This window comes from Fukomys damarensis, unplaced genomic scaffold, assembly GCF_012274545.1.
Source record: "Fukomys damarensis isolate Sample0158 unplaced genomic scaffold, DMR_v1.0_HiC HiC_scaffold_27, whole genome shotgun sequence".
In the NCBI taxonomy this organism is placed as follows: Eukaryota; Metazoa; Chordata; class Mammalia; order Rodentia; family Bathyergidae; genus Fukomys; species Fukomys damarensis.
Genome location: NW_022900939.1, coordinates 1,940,164 through 1,949,473, shown reverse-complemented (window position 1 = coordinate 1,949,473; position 9,310 = coordinate 1,940,164). Strand labels below are relative to the sequence as shown.

General features: G+C 51.9%; 1 long non-coding RNA gene across 1 annotated transcript; it reads right to left on the bottom strand.

The window, feature by feature from the left end:
* Positions 1 to 4,704: 4,704 nt before the first annotated feature.
* On the bottom strand, positions 4,705 to 9,244 carry LOC117283479. The gene is made up of 3 exons (XR_004514454.1): positions 7,264 to 9,244; positions 5,557 to 5,851; positions 4,705 to 4,968 (listed from the first exon to the last, which is right to left on the bottom strand). It is a non-coding gene; the product is annotated as an uncharacterized LOC117283479 (long non-coding RNA).
* Positions 9,245 to 9,310: the final 66 nt, after the last annotated feature.

The window sequence follows — 9,310 nt, the reverse complement described above, 5'->3', positions numbered from 1 at the left end:
AAACAGGTCATGGGACTGCTGGTGCTGCCTGCCTTCTGGTCTTGAAACGAGAATCACTTGCCTTTTGGAGAAATAACTTTAAACTATTCTTGTGGGTGGGTGTTAATCATAGTAATGAAGAGGCATGAGAATGATCAGTGGCCTGCTACCAAAACCAACAAACAAACTGATGGAGATGAAGAAAAGCATGGACTAGGAAGGCGGCGCTTATTGGGAATCTACATTGTGCCTGGCTTGGGCTTGGCACTTTCAGACATGGTGTCATTTAATTTTGTCACAGCTCTGAGGCATATGTAACACTCTTCTGACTTTACTGGGAGAATACTGCAGTTCCTAGCTTCTCCGAGGTGCATGGCTGGTAGTTAAGCAGTGTGGTTGGTGAGATAGCACAGACTGAACACCCAGGAAGCCACGAGGACAAGCACTCGGTGATTGCGGATTATGTCTGTAACACAGCTGGTCCCGTTCCCGGCACAGTGACATGGGACTGACTTTGTCCATGACCTCTTCCTCGTTCTGGGCCTAATGGAAGAGGAAAACTGTACTTCTGCTTCTGCTCCTTTTCAGTAGACCCGACAGTGGCATTCTTGCCATGTATTTCTCCTCTTTTAGGCCACTTAGAGCCAGGGGATTCAACATCCAAATGGCTTTCCGGCCTTTTGTTCTTTTTTTTTTTGTACTGGGGATCGAATTCGGGTCCTTGTGCTTGCGAGGCAGACGCCGGAACCACTGAGGTAAATCCCCGGCCTCTCTCTGGCCTTTCTGATGTCAAGGTGTGCTCAAGTCCCACTGTCCCAGTAAAATCTGTCTGTCTCCTCTAGTGATAGATCTTTCTCTTTGCACTAAATCATGCTTCTTTTAATTCAGCAGAGTTCAGGATATTTTGAATTATTGCTATAGTAAGACGATAAGGTCCCCCGGGGCAGAAGAAGTAGCTTGTTCTTGCTTTGTATTTTCTTGGACAGCGCTAGGTAAGCTTTCCTTTATGTTGCAGTGGACAGTAATACATAATGACAGATCTCCTACGTCAAGGAACTGGAACGATAATGAGATAATGGGTATGCAAAAATATAATAGGAGAGTATGCAGTAAGACATTGTATTCATTTACGTGTGTGTGTGTGTGTGTGTGTGTGTGTGTCTTTGTTTCCAGCTGCAGTAGCATACAACTGTGGTTCCAGCAACTTGGCAGGCTGAGCCAGGAAGATCACTTGAATCCAGGAGTTTGAGGTCAGCCTGGGCCACACTGCAGGACCCCACCCCGAAAAGAAAACAGTACGCATTTCTCTGAAGTGCTCAGACACTTGCAACTGAGCGGCCCTCACTGCATTCTCAAGTTCCCCCATTTAACTGCCTCACAGGTGTTAGCTCCCCACCACCACACAATCGTGCAGAGCAGGCGCTGCCATCATCTGTTTACACATAAAGAACCGAGGCTCGTTAGTCTAATTTTTCTGAGCTCATGCAGCTGCTGAGGGCGGTCTGCATCTGGGCAACGGTCACCCTGCGGATGGCGGCGTGAGAAGCGGTTACTTAAGGGCGAGGCATCGGGATTCCTCACCAGCTCGCCAAAGGCTGGAAAGCGGAGCGAGCTGTAACAGGTTCGTTTTGAGAAGAGGGGAGGCAGAGAGACAGGAAGGAAGCAGGGAAAGAAGGAACGGAAGGAAGAAAGGAAAGGAGCAAGGAAAGAGAGGCAGTCATAAAGAAGGTCAGTTACTGCCAAGAGCCAGATGTGTGAAAATGAGCAAATACATCAAGAATCCCCAGATGCATCCAGGGTGTGGATTCGGGGCTATGCCTAAGTCCTCATTCTGGCTCTCACAGTTACTAATTGTACAATTACTGTTTTTTTTTTTTTTTTTTTAATGTCACTTCAGTTTGTAGCCTCTCAGGTGGAAATTAAAAAGTCACTAACATTTTTTAATTTAAAGAGACAAATGTTCTTTACATAAATGCAACCAAAAAAAAAAAAAAAGAGAGAGAGAGAGAAAAGTATGAAGGAAACGGCAGTCTCCTAATTCCCTGTGAAGAGTTGACACTGCTAAGTGTTCATAGGGGCCAGAGATCTAGCTCAGTGCCTTGCCTCGCAAGTACAAGGTCCCGAGTTCAATCCCTGTACCAAAAAAGAGCCTATAGCGCCACTTTGGAGTAGTAACGCAGCTGATACCACACTATACGAAGCTGTCCCCTGCTTCAACCTTATATCATAAGCCTTTTGTGAAATCCCTTAAGTAGAAGGATGCTAATTTTAATGTACTTCACCCTGAACCTAATCTCCCAAAACTGCCTGGAATGTTCCTTTGTTATGTAGTTGTTTTGTTTTCTTTTAAAAAATTGTTAAGCTCTACCTCACACAGATTTATCCATGTGGCTCCTATTCCGGATGATTTCCTTAAAGTTCTTTAATTAACATGTTGAAGTTCTTCTAGACTCTTGCTGACTTTCTGTCTGCAAAGGAAATGTCCCCAAAGCGTGAGAGTACCAAGATGAAGGTGCTCTTTTCTACTCGAAGGTGTTGGAGGGGAATCAGGGTCTGTAAGTCTCACGCAGGCCAGCCTCACGGTTCACCTGCTGGGCCTGGTCAGGTCCCTGGCGGTGTGAGGTCGGATGAGCCGGTCTGTCCTGGCCGGACAGTAGTCACCAGGTGAGCACAGGGAAGACAAATTGGGGAGAGTGCGCCAGGGCCCTGTAGGGGCCACGGCTTCCCCTCGGGTTCAGCTCATAAAGGTCGGTCTTGGCAGAGTCCGGAAGCTGCATTCCTGGCGCTGTCCCGGGAGGGACCTCGGAATCCCACATCCCAGCCCTGCCACCTGGGCACGGCGAGCAGCCCTGTGCAATACCAGGCGGCAGCCCCGGGCGAAGCCTTCGGAAGGAGGGGGAGCCTTGCGTGCACAGCGGGCGGGAGTCAGATTCAAGGGACTGATTTGTTGGACCTGAAAACACAGCCAGAGTTTAAGGGAGATCTGCAAACCAGCAGGACACCAAGCGTGCTGTCCTCCAGGGCTGGGGAGCCACCGCGTCCTTACGGCGTCATCCTCGTGATGTCTCTTCAGACAGGAGCGCGGGAAAATGACCCCGATGCATGTCCCTGGGGGTGAGTGACCCGTGGACGCTGCCTTCCCAAAGCGCCGGTGTCACCGTCCCAGCCGGCTGCAGCTCCCTACAGCGATGGCCAGGCGGCCACCGGGGCACCGTCTCGTCCAGGACTGGGTGGCCCCCGGGTCCTGGGCTTCCCGGCTTCTCAGCTGCGAGCCTGGCGTCTGCTGTTTCAGCCGCCCAGCCAGGGTCTTTCAGAAGAGTGTCCCCATCCCGTGCGATGAGCTCTTCCTCTCCCCTTGGCCGGGCGGCGTCCACAGGAACGCGACGGTGTGCGCTGTACACGGTGCTGTAGGCACTGGGCTGACCGGGGTGCGGCTGTCTCTGCGACTGCGAGCCCTGGACGGGAAACGAGATATTGACTCGCCAGAGTGCATCGCTTTTCACAGGTCCCTTTCCTCTCTGGTCGCAGGGAAATCGAGCCGAGAATGCCTCACCTTCTAAACTCTGAAGGGCTTTGATGGTGCAGACCGAAGACACCCTGAGGGCCAGTACTTTGTGACTGTGAGAGCGAGATAAAGCCGTGACTGTTGGGGCCACCCCAGCCGGCCCTGGTGACGTCCAGGCACAGGCTCGGGTGGTCAGCAGCTCCAAGTGCCGCAGGCCTCGGAAGGAGCCATGAAGCCGGTGGCCAGTGCAGGTCAAACCAGGAGCTCCCAGACCACTCTCGCACGATTTCCACAGATTAAAAAAACAAGGGAAGGGGAGGAAGGGGTGAAGGGAGGGCAGGGACAAGGGGAAAAATGCGAAGCAAGACCTGTCATGCAAAGGTACAGGATCCCAGTAATGTAACTGTACTGTATACCTAGATTGTACCAATAAACTCAATAAAAAGAAAACAACAACAACAACAACCAAAACGACTCATCTTTCAGTCTAGTTTTTCCCCCCTGGGATCAAGATGCTGGGAGAAATTTGGACTTTAAGTTTGGGTAGTTTCCATTTTCTTACCTTTATACTTGGAGCCGACCTGTCTTCAGTTCAGTCCCTTGTCTCTCTCTCTCCCTGTTACTCCCCACTTACGGGAGACTTGCTTTATTCATTGGGTCCCTGGCCCTTGGAGCTAGAAGAGGGGGAGATTGACTCAAGTGTGAACTCACACGGGGCACAGCTAGAGCTGGGCACATGGAGGCAGGGAAGGGGCTTGTTAACATGGCTCTAAGGTGATGGCGGTCATTCAACCGAAGGTCATTTGTCTGGAGGAAATGGTGCCAGAACACAGATGTTTGCCGTATTTTTACAAGGCAGGGACCCTCACTTCTCCACTCCTGATGGTTTAGTGATTGTTTCCTCACTGGCACTCCATGAGTAAACAACTATTTATCAGAGCTACTGTGCATGTGCACCTACTGTTGGCAAGCGGGACAGGAGGAAGCAGAAAGGGAAGGAGAGACTCCTTCTAAGAGAAGGAAACGTCCAATGTGATCTGAGAGCTCAAACCGCTGCGGACGTCAGAGGGCGCCAAGGCGGGTGCTGCGGGAAGCTGGGGCTTGATCTGCACCGGGCCAGGCCTCAGGTCCCTGGAGCGGGGAGGGCATTTCTGAGGAGGGAAATGGAAAGGCGCTAGAACAGGAATCTTCTCCCCGTGTCTTTGATTCCTTATCCGGCAAAGTCTAAACGGGTATTGTAAAAATATTTTGAAGCAGTTTGACAGGACTGAAAGGCAATCACCGTGGCTGGGATTCACTTCTGTGGAACTGAAAACTGGGCCCCTTGGAGAGAGGAGAACCCAGAAAGCGTCTCCTGGCTCACGTGCAGACACTCGCTTCCTTTCTTCTCTTGTTCCGCTGCAGTCCTTGGCCAGGCGCTGTGGGGTCTGTGAGAGCCGGGCCTCTGGGTGTCAGGCGCCCGGGTCCTGCTGGCCGCTCGACGCCTAGGACAAGGAGGTGCTCGGCTGTGGCGCCCGCTGAAGGATGTGCTTTACCATGTTGTCTGATTTCTTTTTTCCCTTTGAGCCGCTTTGAACAGCGTCATTCTTTGGGCCTCTTTTGAAACCTTTGAAACTTTCTGAGGCCCTGAACCAGCCTGGCCATTTCTCAGCTCCCTGTGCAGCTGAGAAAGGTGCAGCTGCGCTGACCACCGGCCGAGTGCCTTTTGTGTGTTAACGTTTTTATCTCCACAAAGCCCAGGAGATGTGCCTCACTGGTACCTCAGTTTGCAGAGGAGGACACTGAGGCACGGGGAGAGTAAACAAGTCCGAGGCCACAGAGTGAGGAGAGGTAGGAGTGAGGTCCGACCTGTGCGCTTTGGTCCCACGGCTCTCCGAGACCTTATCAGGACCCAGACAGCCTGAGAAAACCCTCCTCATTCTCTGTACTTACACTGTTCAGAAAGGAACAGGGGCAATGTCTACTCTACCTTCCCCCTGAGTTACTGGGAGGTACTGCGAAGAGAGAAACTGTGAAACTGCAGTTATCCACACGTCCAGAGACAGGACTCCGGTGGTCACCCCTGTACTTACCACGAGTTCACAGCTTGGTTCCAGTGCCTGTTGCCTGCGATCACCCTGCTACTCCGGGCACAGATTCCAAGGAGCGGTGAGAAACACTCTTGTCTTCCGCAGGTCAGAAACAACAGCAGCGCTAGGCTGAGGGGCTTCCGCTCGGGGTTTGCGCTTTCCTTCCCAGGCTCGCTGGAGCAGAATCTCATGCCTTACAGCTCCAGGGTTGGAGGGGTTTTTATAAAAATCAAACAAACGGTGGAAGGAATCATCGGCCTTGAAAACACGGGCATCGATATAAGGTATCCGAAGATTACTGTAAGGAAACATCCGAACACTGTGCTGTAAGAGCTTTCTCGATAAAGCATACACATTATTTTAGTTTACAAAATTTTTTATTGGTACATTTTAGGTGTACAGTACAGTTACACTCATCATTGGGATCTTGTACCTTTACGTGACAGGTCTTGGTTCTCATTTTTTCCCCATTCCCCTAGTGTCCCTTTTTACAAAGACCTTTGTTTCCATTTTCTTCCTTTTCTCTTCCTTTTTCTCTTCCCTTTTTACCTTTCCCCCACCCCTCCTATTTGCCCAATACCCTTAGACCTTTTCTTCCTATTACAAAATATCAATTATACATTTTGACCCTTATTTACACTTTTAGTTTACCACACCAGAGAAATGCTTTGGTATTTACACATGGGTGGGTGTCCTATTAATTTCACTTAAGAGTATGGCCTCAATGCACATTCACTTAGCTGTAAATGTCTCTAGTTTCTCATTCTTTATGGGTGCATAATACTCCATTTTGTTTTAAAACCCCACATCTTCTTTAATCAATTGAGCTGTTTCCAAGTTTTAGCTATTACAAACTGTGCCGCTATAAACATGGGTGTGCATATATTGCTGTGGTATGATTCTTTTTAAATTCTTTTGGGAAGATACCCAGCAGGGGAATAGCTGGGTCAAATGGTACTTCTAATCCTAGTTCTTTGAGGTATCTCCATATTGATTTCCACAGTGGTTACACTAATCTGCACTCCCACCAACAGTGGAGAAGGGTTCCTTTCTCCCCACACCCCCACCAGCATTTGTTATTGGTTAATCACTTGATTTGTTATTGGTTAATAGCAGCTATTCTTTCTGGGGTGAGGTGGGATCTCAGTGTTTTCATCTGCATTTCTCGAATGACCAGTGATGTTGAATGTTTTTTCATATGTTTATTTGCTGCTTTTACTTCTTTGTTTGATAAATGTCTGTTCATTTCAGACGCCCATTTTTGAATCAGGTTGGGGGGGCCTGATTTTTTTGAGTTCTTTATATTGTCTAGATAGTAGACCTTTGTCTGAGGAGCAGCTGGTAAAAATTTTCCCCACATTATAGGTTGTCTCTTAGTGCTGTTGGTGATTTCTCTTGCAGCACAGAAACTTTTTAAAAAAATGAGATCCCAGTTGTTGATGCTTTAAGTGTGTTATTTTAAATATAGCACTGGATTTGGTGACATAATTCATCACTCAAGTTGTGCAGAGTTGCAGCTGCATTGAGTTTTAGAAGCCAGGATTCAGGAAAGACCTTTCCTCAGATACAGAGGAATAAACTCTGTGTGTGTGTGTGTGTGTGTGTGTGTGCGCGTGCGCGTGTGTGTGTGCGGCCCCACTTTTTTTTTATTCTTTAAATATTTGCAGCAAACCTACTTCTTGGTAGCCATGGAAGATAGCTAACACCCACCTGTTCCTGTCAAGCAGTTTTGGGGCAGTCAGGGCGGGAGTTGTGTAGGCAGTGAGTTTGAAGAGGATGTAGATTGTGCATGAAAGAGCCGTGCACAGGTATGGGCTGGTTCACAAGGAGGCCTGGACAGAAGAAAGCTTTCACTTTGAAGCAGGAGTAGGAATCGGTTAGATGTGACCTGGAAGGAGGACACAGCAGGCAGAGGAGGTGATGCGAGAGCACAGTCAGGGTGGAGCCGGCCATCTCGGATGACAGTGCCCAGGGTCGGGTGGGCTGGCAGGACCTGGAAGCCATTCCGAGAAGGATCTGGGCCACTGCTGGGTCTTAGTAAGAAGAACGATACGAGAGCCACACCTGTCTTTCGGGAACATTTGTTTCATAAGTGGACCACACGCTGACCGAGGGTCTCGTATGAGCTGGTCTTGTCAGGGTTGGGCCCACAGCACAAGGCTGCTGCCTTCCAGAGCTTGCAGAGGTGTGGGAGGTGGGCCCGAGCCCAGGCACTTACTGTGGCGGGGTCTGGAAGAGAAGTGGTTTGTGTTGGAGAAGCCACTGACCGCTCTCTAAGCATCTCAGGCAATTCCTGGGTTTTCCTTGTCCAGGCTGCACATGGGGAAGCAGAGCGGGGAGCAGGTGAGACCTACTGTCCCAGCGCTGCCTGTGTGACCGGCCCCCTTGCCTACAGTGTGCGCTGAACCCAGCGGCTCCGTGCTAATACCACACATAGCAAGCTGTTAATTTTGTATTCATAGTTGTTCTTCCAGGACAGGCAGAAGCGAGAACTCCAACTGCCAGTTGTGCAGGAGAAACAGAAAGAAGAGTAAGGATGGGATGGAGGAGCTGCGTGGAGGGAGTGTGTGGGCGCGCAAGGAAGACTGGAGCTGAGCCAGGGACTGCAGTCTCGGGGTAGGACCAGGGGCCCCACCCAGGTCCTTCTGCTGTGCCCAAGATGGTCCTCGCTCTCCCACCTACTCTCAGTGAACCGTTTCCTCACTAAACAAACACAATCAGGACTAATTCAAGTGTTTGTGTTCGGTTTAAGTAAATCTGTTTTGTCGCCTGATCTCCCGCCGCCCCAAGCCAGTTCTGCATCGGGTTCATCTCTGGGCAAGCCTAGCTCCTTATTGGTTTTCTTACTGCTCGTGAGCTAGGAAAAACACTGCGGTGTGGGTTCACTTTCTGTGTTGCACGGCAGCCGTGGTTGTGGAGAGGCCTGGCGTTATGACAGGGACCAGGGGCCGTGAGGCCGCTTGCTGGCTCCCGGTGTGGAAGGGGTTCCTGGCCCCTCAGGCCTGGTGTCAGACCCAGTGTTCCTCAGGGGGTGACCGTCCCTTCCGATCCGCTCGCGTTCCCACCTCTGGACACCAGGGGGAGCCTTGCAGGTCGGGCCCTCCGCGGGCGGCAAACAGCCGGGCCCTGGACAGGGTCGTCGTGGGGCAGGACTGAGGTCAGCGCGCAGCACCCAGGGCGAAGTCCTGCGGGATGGCGGAGCGGCCCCAGCGGTTCCTCTGCGAACCCGGGCGCGAACCCTGGACTTCACTGTGCTCGGGGGTCGCCGCTGTCCCAGAGACACGGGGCGGGGATCCGGGGGGAGGGAGTTCGAGGACCCCGGGCCACGGCCCCCGGCCCCGCACCGCAGCGGCTAGCCCGGATCTCTACTCGGCCCAAGCCCAGCGGGTCCGCGGGGCCCCTCTCCGCCCCCCGAGGGTGGTGTACGTCGGGCTGCGGTCTGCCCTGTCGCTCCCTAGAAGCTGGTCCCTGGCACAGGCGGGGCGCGGAGCTGCGCCCCCACCGTCATCGTCTTCCTCCGACCCCTCTCCTTCTCCGGCTCCTTTTCAGGTCCTGGGCTTGGAACTCAGGGCCTCTGGGCAGAGCCACGTCCCGAGCCCCTGTTACTTTGAGTCAGGGTTTCGCTAAATAGCCACGGGGCCCAAGCTGGGTTCGAACTTGCGACCCTCCTGCCTCAGCCTCCCAGAGCGCACCGCCAGTCCCAGCCCGGAGCCTTTGCGCCTCGAGGGCGCTCGCGGTCCTGCAGGCGGAGCGGGAG